The 24105-nt window shown below is 37.1% G+C and overlaps 1 protein-coding gene across 9 annotated transcripts in view; it reads left to right on the plus strand.

Moving 5' to 3' along the window:
• LOC122806326 (protein unc-13 homolog B-like) overlaps window positions 1-24105 on the plus strand; it is a 2554726-nt gene that overhangs the window by 1510093 nt on the left and 1020528 nt on the right. The gene's annotated exons all lie outside the window — the stretch shown is intronic.

Genomic DNA, 24105 nt, shown 5'->3' on the forward strand with positions numbered 1-24105 from the left:
AAAAAGAACAAATGGTCAACCATTTTTATACAAAAAAAAAAAAAAACAAGACAGAAAAAGTAATGTTCGAGTTTGTGTGTCTGTGAATGTGTGAGAGAGAGAGAGAGACAGAGACAGCACATACTTCAACTTCTTTCAGCTGCAACAGGCAGTCCATCAGCACACATTGTCTAAACAATAAGTATGAAACTCTAATGTCTGGCATTATTGACAGGCTGTAATCCTTAGTGATTTACTAGCTAATCAAACATATTATCAGATAGACCCAAACTGTGCTGCAAAATCAGGGACTGTTCAGAGAAATGGGGGGATTACAGTACCTTGCATTGTATGTTGTTGTTCTGTTTATTTGCTCAGAATGATACATCAGAGGTGCCATCAGTAAACAAAGTGGCTGTAATTGCTGTGTGTGTGTGTGTGTGCGTGTGTGTGTGTGTGTGTGTGTGTGTGTGTGTGTGTGTGTGTGTGTGTCTCTGTCTCTGTCCATCTGTCTGCCTCTATGCATGTGAGTGTGTGTCTGTCTGTTGGTGCTTCTGTGGGTACTTCTTGACATGAAATACCTACTTAACTTATATTTTGGATGCAAAGTACTTCCTTCTTTAACAGTATCATATGCTACAGCAAGCATGAAACATTAGGTAGAGGAACTATTTATATAAAAAGTATATAGTAATAATAAAACAAAGATGCAATGCAGTTTAACTGATAACACATTCTGTAAGTACAGTAATGCCTTCCAAGGTGGGCATTATCAAGTAAATAACATCCTTTGAGTGGTGGTAATGTCCCCGTCTATTGCACTGGGCCTCACTGCACCCCTTGGCAGGTGTGATTTCCATGGCATTGCCCACCATGTCAAGCATCATTGCTCGCATATAATATATATATATATATATATATATATATATATATATATATATATATATATACACTTGAACTTAATAGCTATAATAATTGTCAATAGATTGTTAAACAAAAATCATTAAGCCATACAATATTATGTTTACTGTTCAATAAAATTTTCGTATTTCAGAATAGTACACTGATGCCTTTCCTCTCCTTTTTGAAGTCTTCTAGATGTACCTTAACAACTATGTATCTTTAAGTAGCAGTCCTTTTAATTATGCAGCCGTTCAACTACTTGTACAATATTTGAACTGGTGTTGCAGTTTATTCTTAAAATAATAATTGTTGGTATCGGCATCAACTCTCTTTCCCATTTTGTAAGTGAAATCTCGTTTTCGGTAAATTATTTTTATACCCTTAGCTGGTGTTTCAAACTTAAATATAAACCATAACTTTTATTCCTTACCATCTCTAATCCTTCTGAATATTATTCACAATAACTTGTATGAAACCTGACAAAATACCCCAAAAACTTAGTGCATGAACTATACTTTTCTCTAAAATTCAGTGCAACTGGTATTCCAGGTACCACATTCTTAACATTCATAGAATGCTCCTGGAAGCATGTTTTCAATTTTCTCTTTGCTTCCTGCATAGAGCATGCCACACAGACAAGTTAAAGCCTATAAAATGTACTACTTTGGCAAGTATGTTCAGAATGGGCCACAAATTTCACATTCTTAATTAGAAATTCCGAGTGTGAAAGGACATGGACACACATTGCAATACTCACAAGGAAGAGTTTTGTAAAACCGAATTGGAAACGGTCACACACCTTGTTGCTGGTTGCAATGCACTAATGGCAGAGATACAGATTCAGTATACTAAAGGCAGTATACTGAAAGGCATAATAGTGTGGTGAGACTGTTACATTGGAGATTGAGCAAACATTATGGTATCGAAGTGGCTGAAAAACACTGGAAACATGAGCCACAAAAAAATCATAGAAAATGATGGTTTGTATCACATGGGATCACCCAATGCCAACATTTCAAAAGATAGATGCTAGAAAACCTGATATAGTGCTCCAAGAAAAGAAGACAAAAGTAGCATTGATCATTGAAATCACCACACCCAGTGACTACAGTGTGTTGTGCACAGAGAGACGCAAAGTCATAAAATCCCTGGATCTGCAGGCAGAAGCCAGAGCCATGTGGAAAAAGATACACAGACAGTTCTAATAGTAGTAGGAGCAACAGGTCTCATAAAAAAGAATTTACAATCGTATTTAGACATGTTATCAATTCATGTAACACTGTACGAATGGCAGGAGTCATTACTGGGCACATTGCAGGTGCTGCGAAGAACACTTTTGGCTGACATCAAAGAGTGAAACAATACTAATTTCATGAACTTTAATTGACTAAGGAGTGGGGTCCATTCCTGTCATGGTATTAGAACCCAAAAGAATCGGAGAAATTAAAAATGAGAGCATCAGCTCCATTTGTGTTAATCTCATCTCTTCCAAACATATGAGAGCACCAGCTCCATTTTTGTTAATCTCATCTCTTCCAAACATATGAGAGCACCAGCTCCATTTTTGTTAATCTCATCTCTTCCAAACATATCTGAGTGGTCAAGACATTCTTGCAGGCTGCTTGAATTTTTGTGTAAAGTCCTCAGGTGAGGCTACAATGCCCCACGTAATATTTCATATTACAATGTCTTGTGTTAAAAACTATGGTCAAGAGAACTGCTTATATTTTATTTTGTTCGGCTGTCTCATACTGCAGATCAGTCATACTGTGCAGTGTAAATTTGCTGTCACTTGTGAAATAACGCGATCTCTGATTATTCGATGCTCATTATGTGGGACCACAGACTACTGTTCTTGATGGCTACAATTTTGCAAGGGTTGAAATGTCCTTTTTTCAAGAACTGTCAGTGGCATTTATTGCACAATTCACATCTTATTATTTTAGATCAGGTTGAGCAATCTACTAGTTTCAGAGAAACAAGGAATAAAAAAGAAAACATAAATCTAAGGTAATGGCATGCTGCAAAGTGGAAATCTCACATCTCTGTCTACTGATGTAGACATATCCAAGACAATGATTTCACTGCGGCATAGTCTGTAGAATTTAGGGATCCCTGGGTAAAGTAGCACAAGGAAAGAGAATTAGCTCTGATACATTGTAGTAGTATTAAGAACTTGATAAAATTAAGGGATTAGTAAAATCAGATGCCTCGGGCCTCGTTTTGAAATGTGTCTGAGATGTTTTCTCTGAGTCCTTAATGTTGAATTACTGAGAACTACTGTGTCACATGCATTTGTATAACATATTGCATTGTGCATTGGCAATTTACTTAGTGTCAAATCACAGACTGAAGCAGTAATGTACATTTCTGTTGATTTCTACCTACACAGAACTTGTTTTTACTTACAGATGACTCACCAAGCAGCTTTTTTTTTCTTGTTCAGTAAATCCCATATGTACATTTCTAGAGACTAGTGCAGCATTGATTGCAGAACAGTACGATAATCCAGCAGCCATTACTAAGCAGTAGAACAGGCAATCGTCATTTTTATGCAGTGCTTACCAACCTTTTTTGCCTTGGGGGACAAGAATATGGCCTGAAAGAATCACTGACAATGAATAAAAATGATCTTATTTTGTCAGAAAACTGATAGCATAGAGGTATTTTACTGTTATTCATTTTGTGGTAAAGTGCACTAGGCGGTCTTTGTCAACATTGTTCATTTTTATCTAACGCTCACAATTTCGCACAGAATTATGATGGTCATCACAAAATCTTGAAGCAAACTCAGAGGCATTCTTGAAAATCAGGGACTAATGAGAGGAATCTTTAATATAATATTGTGAAAGAGGGTATATGCAAAAAATGTAGTTAATTCATGATTTGTTGCATATTTCAGTGTTATACATGATCAAAGATTGTGAACTAAACTATCAAAACATTTTTACAGCTTTGATAAAGTGTAGTTATATTAGTGTTATTTCCAGATTTATGGACAATCTTTGTGAAAATCAAACTAAAAAAAAAATACCATAAAATTAATTTTACATGACGGAGAAAAAAACATGCGTACAAGTGTGTCTGCGGTGTTAAGAAGGTGTTACATTTTGGGAATAACTTGATGATGAGAAAAAAAACCTTGATATCAGCAATGCTAACCTTTGCCTCAGGGCTGGCTTTGTACATCTACCACTCCTACCTGCCTTCTGAAAACATTAAAAATGGTAATCACATCTTTTGGGCATAGCTGATGTTTGTAGAAATATACTTATATGTTTTTGTGTTGTTAGCTACATCCATGTGTGTATTAGCTAAGCAAAATATAATTTCATTAAATTCATTTAAGTTCTGTGAGTGGAGTGGTAATTTGATCACCCCATGACAGCTTCATTTCGTTTAGCTGCACTGAAAATGCTGCTGTTCTAATGTACAGAATCACCATACCTCCTTATCTGTGCCAGCTTCATATTTTACTGATCCCCCCTTTATTCAGTACTTAACTGCAATCTACTGCTACCCTTCTAAACTGTTGTTTCACTTTCTTTATGGTATTTTTCATGCATCTTCCTTTGACATGTCAGACACCATCTGTACGCCAGCAGAAATGTGTACAAAAGGTATCCTGGATCAGTGCTAATTGACTGATGAACAGATTGCCGTCATCTCTGCACGGTTCAGTTTTCACTGATTGCACAACAGTTGGACAGACCTGAATGGTATATTTTGCAGTAGATGGCTGAGTTCTGTTTTTATCAGTTGTTGCCGTTGGGGAAGGGGGGTGCAATTTTTACTGAGCCAGGTGTAGGGGAGGGAAACAGATAATGGGGGCAGTAGGATTAAGGTAATGAGCAGGAACTGTGCCCCTACATGTTCAAGCAACAGAATCTGTACTCTTATGTTATGCAACGGATCCACTGTATGCATCCAGATAAGCATAAGAACAGTAAGCATGCTATAACTGTAAGATTAACATAAGTCTAGGCTCTGCACTCATTGAATAGGTGCAGAGGGGCATTACATGCACAGACAGCAGTGCAGGGATGGGATGTATATTTACAGCGACACAGCTTTGTTTTGTACCCATACAAAGGACTTGCATACCCTTTTACACATGTGCAAAATCTGATTTGACATGTGTAGGCAACACAATGGATGCTCAGGAACAAAAATAGCTATTCTGTACTGTGCACAGTATGTGCACGATCTGTGCCCACATTTATAACAGGGAATCAGACAACCAATTAGACAGAATTAGATCCCTAGGGTTCTTGGCATGGGTTCATTGCATATCCACAGAAGGGATGGGTAAAGGAGGTATACAGGTGCTCTTCTAAAATGAAATATTCTGTATACCATGTCATTGCAGTCTGCATTCCTGCTTGCAAGTGTCAGACTAGTGGGAGGTAGAGCCATGATGCTCAAAAATGAGATCTCTGCAGATGCAGATACATGGTAGGCATACAGCTGATTGTGCTGTATGTGAGTGTTATGTAGCATTCTGCACAGTTAATGAAATATGCCACTGCAGGCTGATGGGACATAATATTGACACTGCACACCTAACAAAGTACATGTCTTCTTTCTCTCTCTCTCCCATCTGTGTAGCTAATAGATGCTTGCAATGAGCAAGTTGGATTAAGATAGCTCACTCAGTATGCAGTGATGAGGTTTGTGGTTCAGTGAATATTTGCTTCTTTACCCACTACAGAGTACCAATCAGTCTTTAGATTTCATTAGGCCTTTGCATTTCATGGGGGTGTCACTGCAATACAGCATAAGTGACCAGTAGATCTACAGTCCATACTACCCTCCTCTTGCTCAAAACTGCACAGCAAACACAGTACACAGTCTCATTGGCCATCATTAGACAGCACAGTTTTACTTGACCTGGCATTCATTTAATAAAAGTCCTTGGGTGAAAGAGCCATTTTCAAATCTAACTGCAGTAGCTTAGACATCACTATCAGATAAAGTAAGAGCTCAATAATCTTGACTCCATTTCAGAAGAAATTAGTAGATCATTGGTCACACTCTTTTAACCAGCTAAGCCCACTGGACACGTGTCCCTTTTCAGTGTTTGCTAGGCACTTCTGTCTTGCTAAATTACTTGCTTAGAGTTACACGGTATGTAAGTATAGGTGGGAAGTATAAAGCAGCTTGTTAGCAACTTGGAGGCTTAGTCCTCTGCACTAGCTGCCAGATAAAGTTGGAGCACATCTAAAACGGGAATATAAATAGTTTTAGGGCTGAAAGATAGGATCCATATACATCTTTACAGGGAAGGAATAGAACATCTTCCCACATAATTTGACATTTTTTCTTCATTCCCTCTACTTCTTGCCCCCCTCCCAAAACAAAAAAAAAAAGAAAATAGGAAAATGAGTTTTGGTGAAGGAATAGTAGGTCATAGATGGCTTGGAAGGGTAGACATATTTCTCTATAAAGAAGTCTGTAATGGCTGAGTGCAGAGAGAGGGCTGTCATCTTGTCCTGTTAAGTAAGATTTTTGAAGTCACTGACCTTTTTAGTTAGGAAGCTCTGAGGTCTGTTGTGTTGATTGAGTGATGTATTTAGGCAAACACATGCAGAGAGGGTTATTATATTAAGTAATGGGTCTTACGAGATGTGAGTAAACGGGAATTAAAATGTCTTTGAATGTAGATACCTTTGGAAATGAGATGAGCTACATAGAAGGCTTTCTGAACTACCACAGAGCCATGATAGTTAAGAGGTAAGGAATTATCAGTGAGAGTGCCTAGACCCCTGACAGCAGGGACTGGTTGGATGAATCTGTCACATGGTATGGGAAAATACCAAAATGAAGTGTACTACAGTTTGTCAGATTTAATTTGAGAGCAATGTCCATGCAGTAACTGCAGTCCTTGTCTAACCCATGTTAGAGTATTAAAAATATCACTTGGTCTTGATAGATGCACAAAAGCAACTTTTAAAGTAGGAAAGCTGCAGCATCAAGAAAACAGTTTGGGATAGAAATGTGAAATAAAAGAACTTGAGCAAGAAGGAGTGTATAAATATTTCGGAATTGCTGAAGGATGAACAATAAAACATGAGAAATGTGAATAAAGCTTAGTAAGGAATAATGGGAAAAAGGGGGTGAGGATGCAGGGATGGACTTTAGAAGATTAAAATTAACATTGAAAACAGCATTGACATCTAGGAACAAAGTCCAAGCTATAAACCAGTTTGCTCTTCCTGTCCTAACTTACAGTTTTTGAATGATTGACTGGCCCTAAAAGGTGTTGGGTCTGTTGGACAGGAAAACCAGAAGGATGCTTCATGCTTATCGAATGATTTATAAAAGTCAGTGTAAACCAAGATTATATATTCCCCATTCTGAAGGAGGTATGGGCCTCCTCAAAATTGATTAGATGTTTACATCAGTAGTTGTAGGACTGTATTTATACCTGCTGATCTCACAAGACCCAAATATAGTGAACATTTTAAAACCTTAGGAGAATAAATCTAAGATGACTTCCTGGCTTAATTTAACAGAAGCATATCGGTGTCATGTGGGAATGGAACTCAAACAAGAAGTAGAAAAAAATCAGGCAGCAACTGAATGTGCTAAAAAAACAGAAGAAAGAATATAATGTGAAGGATGAGATGAGAAGGCAAGAAATGTTGGGCGGGTGGCCTAATGGTTAAGGTGTTTGCCTTACAAACACAAGATGCAGGGTTTGAGTCTCACAAGGGATAATTGGCTAGGCTTAAAATGGCTTGCAAGGGCAGTTAGCTTAGTATGAACCTATGAACCTATGTGGAAAGTGCATAAATATTGCAAGTGCAGAAAACTCTTGGAACAACCTCATGTTGATCAGGATCGAATGCAGGAATGGTTAAGGAGAGGTGAATTTAAATCAAAAGATGTAAGGTTAATATTGGCAGCTCAAGATAGTGGACTACATACACATTGGTTTATAAAGTCCATTGAACATGTGGGAGAAACAGACAAATGTAGGTTTTGTAAAACAGAACTGGAAACAGTCACACATCTTGTTGCTGGTTGTGATATACTAATGGCAGGAGGACTGTATACTGAAAGACATAATTTGGCAAGACTGTTGCATTGGGATTGTGTAAAGATGATAATATTGAAATAGCTGAAAAATCCTGGAAACATGAGCCACAAATCATTATAGAAAATGATGAAGTTTGTCACATGGGATCACCTATTACCAACAGTTCAAAAAATAGACGTGAGAAAACCAGATACAGTAAGCCATGAAAAAAAGACAAAAGTAGCATTGATCATTTAAATTGCTACACCCAGATACTACAATGTCTTCTGTACAGAGTGATAAAAGTAATAAAATATCAGGATTTATAGGCAGAAACTAGGACAGTGTGGAAGGATACCCAGACAGTTCCTATAGTGGTAGAAGCAATAGGTCTTGTAAAGAAAAATGTGCAATCATACTTAGATATGTTAATGATGCATGTAACACCATATGAATTGCAGGGGTCATTGCTGGGCACATTGTGAGTGCTGCAAAGAGCACTTCTGGCTGACATCAAAGATTGAAACAATACTAATTTCATGATCATTAATTGTACTTTGACTTAGGAATGTTGACCATTCCTGTCATGGTATTAGAAACCCAAAAGACTTGGAGAAATTAAAAAAAAATGTAGTACTTGTGGGACAGAAGTAGAGGGTGGGAAGAATGAGCAGATAAATGTAAAAGGAATAGAGACACCACCAAAAAAGAAGAAATAGATACATTGTGGATACATATCTATGAAGATCTTGCGGAACATACCAAAGATGCTGAATGGACAGAAGAAGTAAAAGGAACAGTAAGAAGTTCAAATGTACACGATATGAAATGGGATAAAATAACAGCCAGAGAAATTAAAACAAAATTAAGAAAATCTCCTAATTGGAAACCCCAGGCCCAGATGCCGTGCCTAATTTTTAGCTAAAGGTATTAACATTTTTACACAATGATTTATCCCTGAGTAAGAACTATTTTTATGTGCATCCTGAACAGACACTGGTTAACAACAGGAAAAATGATACTCCTCCTCCTTAAGAGTGAACCTGCAAGCTATGCTAAAAATTGCAGGCCAATAACTTGGATTCTGATGATGTATAAACTATGTACTGAAATTGATGCTGACAGAGGTTATAGTCATTTAGAAGAAAACTCAGTCATAGTAATAGAATAACAGGATACCATAACTAAGGCATATGTAGCAAAGGTTCATTTGTTGTTAAATAAAGCCATAGCGTAGAGTTGTAAAAAGAGGAAAAATCTAAGTATGGCATGAATAGATTACAAAAAAGAATTTAACAGCATCCCACATTAATAGATAAAAGAGTGCTTAAATTGTATAAGATAACACCCTACACTGATCAATTACATTACAGCAACCATGAAACCGTGGCAAACCATGTTGCAACTAGCCATGATAACGGACAAATTATTGTCCAAGGGATACAAATTTAAAGGGGGAAATTCCAGTGTGACTTTGTCACCGCTGCTCTTTTGTCTTGTTCTTAAACTATTAAGCTGTCTACTTAACAGATTAGGTCATGGTTACAGTCCCGGAAAAACAATCAAGATGATTAAAAATTGTAGAGTTCATCAGATGAGGAGCTGAAACACATCTATAGGTGGTCAAAACTTTCTCATATGATATAAGAATGTCTTTTGGTCTTGATAAATGTGCAAAAGCAACACTTAAAGCAAGGAATTTTCAGTACCAAGAAAATAGTCTAGGAAAGAAATGTGATATAACGGAACTTGAGCAGGACAGAGTTTATAAATATTTGGGAATTGATGAAGGATTGACAATAAAACATGAACAAATGTGAACAAAACTCAGTAAGGAATATTAATACTGAAAACAGCCCTGACATCTAGGAACAAAGTACAAGCTGTAAACCAATTTGCTTTTTGTGTTCTAACTTACAGTTTTGGGGTGACTGACTAGCCTCAAAGGGTATTGGATCAGTTGGACAGGAAAACAAGAAAAATGCATTATGTTTATCAAATGATATATAAAAATCAGTGTATACCAGTATTATATATACCTTATTCCGAAGGAGGTATGGGCCTCCTTGAAATTGATTACATGTTTAGAGCTGCAATCTTAAGACTGCTTACATATCTGCTGACCTCACCAGATCCAAACATAGTGACAGTTTCAAAACATGAGGAGAACAAGTCTAAGATGACTACCCTGCTTAGTTTAGCAGAAGCATATCGGTGTCAATCAGGAATTGTAATCAGAACAGAAGTAAACAAAAATCAGGCAACTGAATGTGCCAAAAAAACAAAAAAACAAAAGGAAGAATGTAAGGAGAAGGCTCAGATGAGAAGGCAAGAAATGTGGAAAAAGCATAAACATAGTTACACATACAGAAAACCTTGGATTAACCTCTTGTTGATCAGGATATGATGTAAGAATGGTTAAGGAGAGGTGAATTTAAACCAAAAGATGAAAGGTTAATATTGGCAGCCCAAGATAGCAGATTTACATATATGTTGGTTTACAAAGTCCATTGAATATGTGGGAAAAAGACAAATGCATGCTCTGTAAAACAGGACTGGAAACAGTCGCACATCTTAATGCTGGGTATGATGCATTAATAGCAGGAGGCCTGTATACTGAAAGACATAATAATGTGGCAGGACTGTTGCATTTGATTATGCAGACATTACCGTATTGAAGTAGCTAAGAAGCACTGGAAACATGAGCCACAGAGTATTAAACAAAATGATGAAGCTTATGTCACATGGGATCACCCATTACCAATAGTTCAAAAACAGATGCAACAAAAACAGATATGGTAATCTTGAAAATAAAACAAAAGTAGCATTGATCATTGAAATGCCTACACCCAGTGATTGCAATGTCTTATGTACAAAGAGACACAAAGTCATAAAAAGCCACAATCTGCATGCAGAAATGAGGGCAATGTGGAAGGATACCTAGACAGTAATAGTATTAGGAGCAATGGGTCTTGTATAAAAGAATTTACAGTTGTATTTAGATATGCTACTGATACATGTAACTCTGTATGAATTGCAGACAGAGTGGAATTCTTAGCACATTGTGGATGCTGTGAAGAGCATTTTTGGCTAACAGCAAAAACTGAAACAATAGTAATTTCATGAACTTTAATCATATTTTTACTTAGGAACGGGGTCCATTCCTGACATGACATTAGAAACCCAAAAGACTTGGAGAAATTAAAGTATTTTGAGTCAGTGGAAGATCAAATGCCAATGTCCAGTTTACAGTTGTCTGCAAATGTAGTTAACTATAGGCCAGGCATGTTGGACTGAAGATCTGAGAAATATATGCCAAATCAGGGTCCAACATTGACCCCTATTTTTAATCAGTGGTAATTATTTGCTTTCTGAAGTATTACTTGTGACTCTAACTGCATGAGTTCTGTCAGACAACCAGTTCGCTAGTCACTGCACAACAGAAGGATTTATATTCAGAATCACAAATCTGTCAATGCCTGAATGGGAAATCCTAGTGTCAAAGGCCTTGGCTGGGTCCTGGTATGCTATATGCATTGTGTAAGTGCTGTCCACTAATTCAGTGACTTTTTCAAAGAAATTAATGAAGTTAAAGTGGCAGGACTTTCTCTTAAGAAATTTGAATTGTTGATGGTCTATTGTAAAGAGATTACCTCGGATCTTATTAATCTGGACACTAATGTATTTCAGTGCTGTATGTATGAGGCTAGTGTGACTAAGAGGTGTATAGTAACCATGGTCCATGGTCAGGCCACCACTGTGCATTGATATTAGAGTGATTGTGTTCTTGGCTTCAGGAATGTAACCATGGAGAGACTTCAGTTATAGAGCTTAAGTAGGGGACAGAGAGAGGTCTGCATTTAGTACTGATAATCAGGCAACCCGGTATGTTAGCTGGGCATATGGATGAGTTGTTAGCTTTTGAGAGGTCTAAGAAAACTTGTTCCATAGTAATTAAAGGGGATGGCTGGCACTGTGGATTCTTTGGAGGACGTATAACTGGGTTGGAGTAAATTTGTCAACTATGGTATTAGCTATTTCCTCTGGATCAGAGGCAGTATTACTGCTGACCAGCTCCAAATTGTGTTGATTGTTCTTCCTGACATATTTTGTGTATCTAACCAGGTATATCCAACAAATGAAACATCCACAGAGGTTTCTCACTAACAGAATACAGGGTGTAAGTAAAATGTCCTATGCAGACCGCTTCAAGGCCCTATCCCTGTATTCTGTCTCCTACAGGCTTTTGAGGGGAGATCTATGAAACAAGGCATTGTCAGACTCCATTTTGATGGACCTTCTGCATATCCACAAAACAAACAACACCAGAATTATCCATTTTAAAGATACAAACCTTGCCTGTGATATAAATAGGACCTGCTGTAGAGATAGGTATGTATCCCAGAGACTAGCTGTCTCTGGAACAGTCTCCGCATCCATGTGAAGCAGAGTTCCTCCCTAACCCAGTCCAAGTGCAAGTTGGATAGTTGGATGGGGAACAGAAACTTCATTCCTGGTTTGGTACCTAATGGACACAGGCAGCCTGTAAATGGTTCATCTCCTAGGCCCCTGGTTAAACTTATCAAGAGCATCAGAACTTGTCAGAGATTTGGGATGCATGGCTAGGCTTAAAAATGCCCTTGTGGTCATTAGCCTAGTAAATACTTATGAACCTATAGATTCATAGGTTCATAGGTAGGTACTAGGCTATCAGCCCTAGGGCCCATACAAGCCTAGCCAAAAAATGTACCCTGGCTTTCGCCACTCAAGAAATTTATTTTCCTGTGCCCCTGTCGAGCAGAGCCACAGAAGTGATCCCCGGGATGAATTTCCCATTTCCCATCCAATCATCAAGATTTTTCTTGAAGAGTGCTAATGAGGAGCTCTGTTTGACATAGACACGTAGTCTGTTCCAGAGTATGGGAAGTCTCTGGGACAGGAATCTTTTCCTCCAGCGTGTTCTGTTTATTGTGGTGACAAGGTTTAGGTCCCTAGGTGGTGTAGTTCGGAGGGATTGGGATTTCTTTAAGTGGAGCATGTCCAACAGCTCTGGGTTTGACATAGCTTTGTATGTTAGGCAGAGATCACCCCTGAGTATGCGATATGCGATGGAGTAAAGCTGTAGGTTTTTGAGACGGTCTTCATAGGGCATCTGTTTGAGGCCAGTAATCCTCTTTGTGAGGTATTTCTGTGGTCTTTCCAGTTGTTGTAGATGTCTTGTGAGGTACATACCAAAATGGGCGTTGTACTCTATAATGGGTCTAATGAGTGATGAGTAGAGGGGAACAATGACCTCCTTTTTTCTGGATGAGAATCCTTTTATGATGAGATGAGCCACGCAGAAGGATTTCCTGACCACTGTGGCAATGTGATTATCAAAGGAGAGACTACTGTCCACCTGTGTCCCAAGGTCTCTTATCACATTTTTGGCATTAAGTAGACTACCAGCTATGTGGTAGTTCACGGGTACAGAGTTTTTACCAAAGGGGATGACAATACACTTTTTGGCATTGAGCTTTAGGCCATGGTTTTGACACCAGGTATCTGTCTCAGTTAGGCCCTTTTGTAGTTTGTCCACATCGTTAGGAGTTTCGATTATGGCTCCTAGTTTGCAGTCATCTGCAAACTTTGTTAGCCAAAGACCTTCTGTGTTGGCCTGCACTTCAGAGAAGTAGATACCAAACAGGAGAGGACCCAGGACTGAACCCTGTGGTACTCCACTTGTCACTGGTCTGATGTCGGATTTGGAATCCGCTACTTTCACAGTGTGGGTTCTGTCCGTGAGCCAGTTGGCAACCCATCTTGTGACATAGGGATTTATGCCTAGTTTAGTGAGCTTATCTATAATTCCAGAGTGTGGGATGGTGTCAAAAGCCTTGGCGAGATCTAGATAAGCTGTGTGAACCATTTTACCCTCATCTATGGCTTTGGTGACTGCTTCAAAGAAGTCAATCAGGTTTAGGAGACATGATATGCCTTTTACAAATCCAAACTGGGTAGGGTCCAGAGTTGGAGATTACCAATGTCTTTGTTTATGAGTTCCACGATGATACATTCCATGGCCTTGCAGACCAGGCTCATCAGGCTAATGGGGCGGTAGTTCCCGTGGTCCATCGTGACTCCCCCTTTGTGGAGTGGGATAACTGTCGCGCCATTCAGTGGGTACAAAGCCTGAGGTGAGGCAATGATTGAACATGGTGCTTAGGTAGGGTGCCAGTTCCTCCTGTAGTTCGTGTAGAATGCAGCCTGGGATATTGTCAGGTCCCATGAATGCTGTGTTCTTGGCTTTGGAGAGTGTGTTATTTACCGGTGCAGCCGTGATTATAGGAACTTTGCATTCTTCTGGTATAGAGATGGGCCCTCTAGGGGGTGAGAAGTAGTAGCTATTTTTATATTTTATTAATTCCTTTGTTGCCTGGTTGAACAATGGCTTTTGTCCATTTCACAATCCCTTTTTTTTGTACCATACCACAGACTTTGCTCATGAGTCCGGTGCCTTGTCTGGCTATGTGGATTGCATTAGCACTGTTAAACAGACTTTGTTTAGATGCACCTATGATTCTTGCAATATTGATGCAATTACAGTGATGGCCTGCCTGCTTTGAAGACTTGTTGCACTGCTATCTGTAAGAGTCTTGTACAAGCATTATTTCTGTGCAGTCGCCCTAAACAGTGAATACAGTATTTTTGCATTCCCACTGCCGCTTTATCATAAATCGTAAAGGGTGTGACTGTTTTGTATAATCACCTTGCTTCTTCAGTAGTTATTTTAGCTGTTACTTCCAGCACTACTGCAGATTCTCCCTGCTTGAATTGTATCATATTCATAAGCATTATGACCTCACTTTGTTACAGGAATCACTTTTGCTTAATTGAATAACCAGTTTGGTGCTCCTCCTGTGAGCACCCATATGAAGATTGAGGAGCACTTCATTGTTTAATAGCCTTCTCATCCTCTTGTAACCTGGATTCTAACTTCGTATGCACCCCCCCACACACACACAAATGCACATTATAGTCTTATACTGCATATTTATTTTGAATGAGTCAAATTTGAAAGCCTTCACATTGATTGTGTTCACCAGTCGTACAAAAGGTTTAGCCTGAGATATCAGTTAAACTTAAAGCTTACAGATATGGTTATTTACCCAACATTTTATGTTCATCTTTTTTAAATAAGGCTGGCCAGTAAATACAAAAGACTACAGAGACCCTATTTTGGGATCAGTAACATTTTCCACTGACCTAATGGATAGGGCATTGGCAATATATTCCAGGGGATTGTAGGTTGAAGCCTCATATAGGGTGATATGATTTACACCTTAGTGGCCTAATGCATAAGACCGGGATTGTGGGTTCAAGTCCCATCTGGGGTAGTGTAATTTGCTGTACTTTTGGGTGGATTGCTCTGAGCTGTGTATTGGCTTGTGCTGGAACTGAATTTGACTTGTTTTTAATGGATTTGATACCTCCCTTCTGTCCTTTCAGGCATTGGTTTGTCTTGTATATGTAAATTGTCATTTAACATCTGATGACACTTTTTTGCTACAGTTTATATATTGTGCTTGTTTGCACATCATGACACTGTAAGTAATGCTGCACAGTAGCTGGTTAGTGCTTTTCAGTAGTAACCCTTCAGTGGCTGGACAACCCTGAATGGTGTTTGATGTTGGCTAGCTTACTTATTTTCATTTCTGCATAGCTGTATTGTTGAAAGTTATGTAAGGTTGCTGTCAGTTGCTAGTGTAGCATTTCATTGTACCAGTATTAGTGTAGATTGAGCACATTTGCACTGGGCCACTATTACTTGCTTGCTGTGTCTGTCAGTGTTACTGCATTGCTACCAGTTCAGTATAGACTCCTTATTGCTGTGCCAGCTAGGTTGTTCTCACAAACTGTATACATGGCTGCTCAGAACCACTCTGATGTGCTCAGAATTTGAAGTGCCTTCACCTGGCTTGGTTTTCATACTACACTCTACACCTAGCCATGCTATAGACAGTATATCTTGAGCACTTAGACCAAACTAAGTCCAAGAGCTACATGGTCAACATGGAAAGTAAACCTAATTGCATTCCTTCTGTTGCCAGCCATAACGCACTTGAGACTCTCGGCAGTGTAGGAACTGCCATGTGCTCACAGACGCCAAAATTCTACTGACACAAATTGATCTGTGAGAGGTGCATATATATATATATATATATATATATATATATATATATATATATATATATATATGCAATCTGGAGGCTCCCTGCTCACCCAATAAAATGTCCTGTGAGCATCACACAGTACCACTCACATCTTATCAGAACCGCACTAAACTGATTTATGCTGAGGCTGAACAAAAAATCTCTAGCCAAGCCTCCAAAGATTAAAAGACTAGTTCTCAGCAAATATCCAGCACCACATTAGCACCATGCTTATAGGAGGTAGACCACAAGCTGTCCAATACCTCACATTCCATACATAAAGCAATAATGACTTAGTAATTGGTGACTCTGTTGTGTGGGACAATAACTCATCACTCTCAAGACTAGACAAAGACAGGGTTTTGGGTAGTTGTCTCTCTGGTGCCTGAAAATGTGATGGCATAAGGGCTCTAAAGTCTCTGCCCAAACAAATATGGTTATAGGTTAGTGGTAGTCTATGTGGGTATGAATGACTTGAGACACACAACTCTGATAGGCATTCAGAGAGACATGGAGCTTACCATGCAAGTGTCCAATGCATGCACAACACTGGTCCTGAATGGAATCCTCCTTTCAGTCAGTGTGATACCTATATCTGAAGAAAAGTGATTGACTTTATCTATAATTTTATTTACTGGGTTAGTCTTACTAGGTTAGTAGTGACTTTTTGTGAAGACGACAATTGGTATTTGTACTGGCTAGGGCATTGGTGAACTTCCCCTACTCTTTGAGTACAGGAACTTCATGCTTCTTTGACGTCTTGGCCTGGTGCAGATGTGGTTCTGAGAAGTAGGAAGCATAAGATCAAGCATGGAGGACAAACAACATGTTTTCCAGGTTTTGGAGATGAATGAAGCTGTTAATCAAACAGAAGAAAGATTGGATCTGTTAAGTAATGAATCAGAGGTTGTGTGGAGTGGAGAGAACAGAGACAGGAGAAAAAAAAGAGAAGGAAAGTTGCCTTAAAGGCAAAATGAAGGGGTCAAAGTAGATATGGGTTTGGAGGAGTTATTTCAGCAAACTTTATTTGCGACAGATGCTACAACACCTGAGTGTGTTGATACAATCCTGCAGTTGGGGGAGGGGGGTGTTGCAGGATGTTTATTTAAAAGAGCTAATTGAACAGAGTGAACCAGAGTATGAAAAGGCAGTGTTGTGGAGCGAAATGATGGACAGAATACAAGAAGAACAAGTTCAAGAAATAAGGAAGACAAGACATTGTATGCACAAATGGTAAGACAAGGTGAAAGAAGAGAAAAAAACAAAAAGAAGAAAGAATTGAGTAAGAATAAGTAGCAAAACAGAAAAGGAACTGGGCAGGTATGAACTGTGGCCACTGAGTATTGAACCCAGAGCAGTAAGAGCATTTATTTGTATTAAAGGTACTTTTGTGACATTTTTTTCGAGGATGCGCAGTATATGGAAAAATTCTTAGAGCAATATGAAAAAAGAAGGAATGAAAATCCTTGGAACTTGTATATCATGCAAGTATTTAATAGAGAAGCTAAAAGAGTATTCGTACAATTTTATACTGAAGTTGAAAGAGGTACTTTAAAAGACTAAAAACTGAATGTAGAGATGTAATGGACAAAGATGTATGGCAATAGATGTTTTTGGACTGGGGGTGGCAATGTGGTGGTGTATTGAAAATGCAAAATAATGCATTTGCCTAGTATAATTAATGTGGAGGGGAATAGGGGATTGGTTAAATACTGGAGTCAAAAAAGATATGCGTTTTGTGGTAAAAATGACCATTTAATTAATTGTGACAGAAATGTTTCATTTGTGACAAAGTTTGTCATGAAGGAAGAAAATGTGAGCTAAAATGTATAAAATGTGAAAAAATAGGGCATTCATGATGGATTGTAATGTTAGAGAATCACACACAAGAAACAAAGGTAGGCCAAGAAAGAGAGATTGTTTTAGCAGTTAATATAGAAGAGAGACAAAGTGAAAATAAAAATGAGTAAGATATAAGAATGGAAATAGAATATATGAGGGGAAAAATAAAAGGGAGAGTTTGAAAAAGAGTTAAGTAATTCAAGTGATGAAGGGGAAGATAAATGGATAAGGGTTAAAAGGGAAAGAAATTCTATTGGAAAGAGAGAAAAAGATAAAAAAAGTTCAAATTTAAAAACATAAAGACAGGTAGAAACAAAACAGGAAAAGGATAAAGTAATGCAAACTTTTCTACAAAGTGAGAATCCTTGCCATAAATGTCAGTAGTATAAAGAATGTTCAGCAAAGGTTAGGAATGTTAGAGTGGTGTAAATTGTCAGATATGGATATCATATTAATAGATATAAGAATAACGGAGGAAGAAAAAATGCAAGTAAATGGGTTATGGGAAGGCAAGGTTATGTGGAACACAGGAGAAGAAAAATGCTCAGGCATAGCAATTTTATGTAAATAATGTATACAAATTCTGCATTCTACATTCTACATTAGTAGTATTAGGAAGAATAATATAGACATAGGCTAGAAGAACCAAATATATAAGGTAATTGCACTTTATGCATACACTTTGCAGAAACAGAGAGAGATTATGTTTAGGAGAGTACTTGTTTGTTAGTGTGAATATGAAAGTAAGAGTAGCAGGAAACTTTCCTTTGATTTAAGACATGGTAGAAAAGAAGGGACAGATGTAAAGGACATTTCAGAATTGTTTAAAACATGTAAAATGTAGTTATGGAAATACAGGCATTGTCACATAAAAGGAGCAATTTAAAAATTGAAATTCTTTTACTTTATAGTATCAGAGAGTCTAAGGATATTACATCAAGGAGTTAAAATTACAGATTTTTCAAACCATGTAGAATTTTGGATAGAGATTTGAGAAAAAAAATAGGATATATAAAATAGGTAGAGGTATAAAAAGAATTAATGAATGAGATTTAAATGAGTATGTAAAGGAAATAATACGTCGGCTGTGGTTAGATCATATAAGCATAATAAGATATTATAAAGAATGGACAAGTTGGTGATTAGTCTAAAAGAAAAAATATGGAAAAGAGGTATTGGAATGGCAAAGGACAAAGAGAATACAAGACAGTTGCAAGTAAGAAGACATCAGTAACAAGTCTTTAAAAACATAATAGATAATAAAGATGAGTTTCTAGAAAAAGAAAAAAAAGCTGTTTGAAATGAACCAAAAAAAAAAAAAATTTAAAAAGTTATTCAAACAGATATTTTTACAAGGAAGAAAAGTAGCAGCACCGTACTTAAGTAAAGTGGTTAAAGAAAAAATTACCGTAATGAGAGAGTTAATGAACGATGAAGGAAGTATAGTTAACACACAAAAAGAAATAATGCTGATAGTGAAGAGACATAATTTAAAAACTTTTTTCGTATGTGAAACTATAAGGAAGCATAAATGGAACTTAAATTAACTGAAGAAGATAAGAGAATGGAAAAAAGATTACCATGATAGAATTAAAAAATGTGTTGAAAATAGTTAATGTAGAAGCAGCTACAGGTTTAGATGGACTTGAACAGGTAATGTATAAGGATATGCAAGAAGGGCCTAAAAAATATTTTAGTGGGGCTGAATGAATGGTTTGAAAAAGACGTAAATAATGAAGAAATATGTATGCATGCAATGAAATTTATATGTAAAAAGGGAGAAAGAACACACACAACAAAATGGAGTCCACTAGTGTTAAACAATGTTGATTATAAGATTTTTAGGAAGATTGCCTTACTTACTATTCTTTTTTCTACAAACAAGCTACTGAATGAAACAGTTTTGGAATACAAGAAAAACAAAGTCAAGAACTTGTAATGATAATAAGAGAATTGGTAGATGATGTAACAGGAAAACTGAAAATATTAGTAGAGGATGTAAGCAAAGCATTTGATAAGATACAGTTTGAAGCATTATGTGAAATTCTGAAAGAATGCAATGTAAGTAACACGATAATCAACATTTTGAAATCTCTATATAACAAAAATAAAGTGAAATTAGTGGGTTAATGGCTGGTTGTGAGACAATAGACATAAAAAGTGGTATTAAACAAGGATGCCCAATAAGTAGTATTCTGTTTGCATTAATTGTGAATGAGGTAGTTACCAAGATAAATTTAGTAGTGGAGGAAGCTAAATATTGTACACCAGAGGGAATTTAGATTCCAGTATTGTTCTCTTATGTGGATAATCTAGAATTAGCTGTAAAAAATAAAGAATGGATGAGTATAGCTAAGACACTTGAGAAAGAATTAAGGGTGTTAGGTCTGAGTATTAGTGAGGAAAAGAGTGAAGGACTGGGGTTCTCTGGTAAAGGTAAGAGGTATTCAGTTTAATAAAGAAGAAATCGAAATTCTAGAATATGGTTTGGTAACAGGCAACAGAGAGTGGCAATGGAAGGATATGATTCTAAAAATAAGGAACATTTGTATAGTTTGGAGGACATTTAAACTTATGTGTAGGAAAAAAGCATCTGTAATTCAATAATATTAGTGAGATGGCACATCCAGCAAGTGAATATAAATGATACCATTGGAATGTGACAAGAATTGAAGTTGAAGATGTTAAGATTTACACCGACAAGAATGGACAGGATTAGGAATAAGTATATTAGAGGGTCAGCCCAGGTTGGAAGGTTTGGAGACAAAGCCAGAGAGGCAAGATTACATTGGTTTGGACATGTGCTGAGGAGGGATGCAGAGTATATTGGAAAAAAGATGCTAAGGATGAAGCTGCCAGGTAACAGGAAAAGAGGGAGGCCTAAGATAATGTTTATGGATGTGGTGAGAGAGGACATGCAGGTGGTTGGTGTGACAGAGCAAGATGCAGAGGACAGGAAGAAATGGAAACAGTTGATCTGCATTGGCGACCCCTAATGGGAGCAGCCGAAAGAAGAAGGAATGTGAAAAGAATTATTGAATGTGTTACTTAAATTTATATGGGGATGTAGATTAAACCCTATTAAAAGAGGAATGCTTTAGGTTATGAAAAAGGAAAGAGGTTTGGGTTTAATAAATCCAGTTGTATATATAGCCTTATTAAATTTATGTAAAATATTGACAGGAATAAAGAAAAAGGGAAAATTGCTTATAAAGATTATGGAGAAAAAATGTAAACTAATATGGGAAACGATTAAATGTTTAAAAAGAAGTAAAGGAATTACTTGTACTGAAATGAAAGTATATCAAGAGGGAATGTTATAGAAGATTGATTAAGTAATATAGAAAAGAATAGGAAAGAATGGTATGAAAATATAATGGGAAAATTATATTTACCCTTACAGGCACATAGGAGAAAAAAAGTAAAAGATGTATAAGCAAGAATGAAAAGATATGGAAATATGTGGAATGTATAGACTTTTTGTAGAAGTTGCCTATAAATTGGCTTCCAGTAAAGGCAAATATGTCATATAAAAAACTAAAAGACCAAATCTGTATATATTGTGGGGAATTTTAGACCACTGAACATGTTTTTCTGAAATGTGAAAGAGTAAATCAATTGTGGGAAGAAATATGCAGAACATTTAAAGGACTGAAAATATTAAATGAATAAACATAGACATGATAGAATATGGATATTATGAAAATATGAAACAAAATGATATGGATATGTTAGATGAAAAAATGTTTTGCATAACGTGGATTGTCTGAAATGAAAGAATGAATGAGATAAAATGTATTGGGAAATGGGTGTTGTCAGAAAATTTGAAGAAAATAAGATTTTCGTTGTGGGAAAAAGAGTGGGGGAATTGAAACTTTAATTTTACAAATATATGTGTTAATTGTAAATAATTGTAAATGAGCTGTACAGTTTGTATATCGAAAGTATATATTGTAAATTTTAATAAAAGACCCCCTACTCTTTTCGGTAGGTGTCATGGGAACTTTTATATTCACCTGATCTACTACCAAGTCTGGAAGATAAGGCAGTTAGCTTCAACTATTAGCTTAATATGTATTGTCATCTTTGATGGGGTGGAGGGGTCTAGTATGTGTCAGCGTGGGATGATGATGATGGTTGACAGTCCAGTTTGCTTGACCAAGGATGGCTTGTACTTCACATACCATGGCATCTGCATAATGGCTAATGCCATCGCTGTCGTTTTCAGGGCTCATGGACTTCTCGACTTAGCAGATATCAGTATAGATATTTCCCACCCTAAAGTGAACCATATCAAGGTGGCTGTTCACAGTGCCAGATGTCTTAACAACAAATTGCTGGACTTCCTGTTCTTTAGGCTGTGAAGCAGATTGATGCATATAGATGCTTAATTTTATTGTATAGGCAGTACTTCCTCTACCTGGATTTTGCATCTATCATGCATCCAGCCTAATGGAAACTGCAATAGTTTTTCCATAGCTGTGATGTACCACATCACCTCCAGAAAAACTCCCAGAGACCCACAAATTGAACTCCTTAAACTTTAGCTTTATGTAAGCAAGACAAACTGCCAATTTATAGCTTGTTAGAGGTCACCTTCCTTGCCCCCTGATGACCATGTAGGATTTCTAGATGTACTTAAGGAAGTACATGTTACCAAAAACTCCATTATGGTGGGAGATTTTAACTACCCCCAGTGAACTGAAGCATCTGTGCCTGCAAATACAGGTATAACAAGAGATTCTTAGACTTAAAAATTACTGTGAATAGATATCTAACAAACCCAACTCAAGGACATAGTCTTCTTTTTTAAATACCTTTATTGAATTCTTACATTGCCCACAATGACATGGATACGCTTGTAATAATAAAAAAGAAAAAAAGCAGAAACGTTTTTCATTTGCAAGCATTGTGTATATGTACATTTGTTTTAACAATTATCATTCACTCCAATATTACATAAATCAGACAATTCCTCCCTCCCTTAAATCTCACCCGTTTCTCCTGAACATTTTGTTCTGCATGTATTGTTTCCACAAATTTCATTTATTTCTACATAGTTTGCATTGCTCCTTCCTTTTCCTACCTCCAGTTCTTTTATCTACTTTATAATATTCATTAATTTAGTTACAGATGGTTTAGATTTAGATTTCCATTTTCTGGTATTTGCTTCTTTGGCAACGGATGGCATAAAACTTAGTAAGGTCGTATAATGTGTGAGCAATTCAGATCTTGTATTCCAGATAAAAAAAAAATGTCTTAGTTAAAACTATTTACTCCTTCAACATTTCAAATAAAATCCTCTGTAAGGAATTTTTACACTGTGTCAACTCACTAGATTACCAAAAGGCAAGTTCACAATTACCTGTCTCTGTCTCATTGCACCTCCAGTATTTGCTATATACCTGAGGAAAAATTATCTGAAATCAGTTTTGGGTATAAAAATACCTATCCAAACACTTCCAAGAAAAAAAATCTTGAACCCTTTGGACTTTGTTGCATACCTGAGAGGCATAGAGATGTCCTTCCATTGTTCTTTTGTATATTGCCTTTCCGTTTTCTCTTCCCAATCTTTTCTAAACTTCACTGATTCTTGTAGTCATCATTCAACATTGTATATGTTCTCCAGTTTTTAACAGCAACTTCTGTTTGAAATACAATTAAAAACTGTACCAAGAGCTGGTCTTTTTCTTTGCCTGTACTCTATCAATCTATGATAGAGAGGGCAGTCTCTGACCTGTAGTCCAGACTGGTGTTTGGCCTCATCCCACTCTGTTACTTTTCCCTCTCTAGTTATTTTTCCCACTAGCTTGATTTCTTTGCTGTTTTTTGTAGTAAATTACAGCTCACGCTTATCTGTTTTAGTACCCTACTTGCAGTCATTCCACTTGATAATGTCTCGTCTCCATTTGGCTTCATTCTTAGAATGCTTTTGGATACTTTATGAATCCAATGCTCTGTATGGCTGTTGTTAAGGAATCCAATGCTCTATATGGCTGCTGTTAAGGGCTTGCATCCTAAATAATACTTCACTCCTACTTCTCAACTCTCCCCTGCATATCTCTCAGCCATCCAGATTTTCACAGAATGTTAAGATATTTGTCTCATGTTTTTAGTATGTGCCTCATAAAATATATAGTTTTCCAGCAAATCACTGTGAATTGAAGT

Source organism: Protopterus annectens, chromosome 1.part1 (genome assembly GCF_019279795.1).
Source record: "Protopterus annectens isolate FY-2018-M chromosome 1.part1, PAN1.0, whole genome shotgun sequence".
NCBI lineage: Eukaryota > Metazoa > Chordata > Ceratodontiformes > Protopteridae > Protopterus > Protopterus annectens.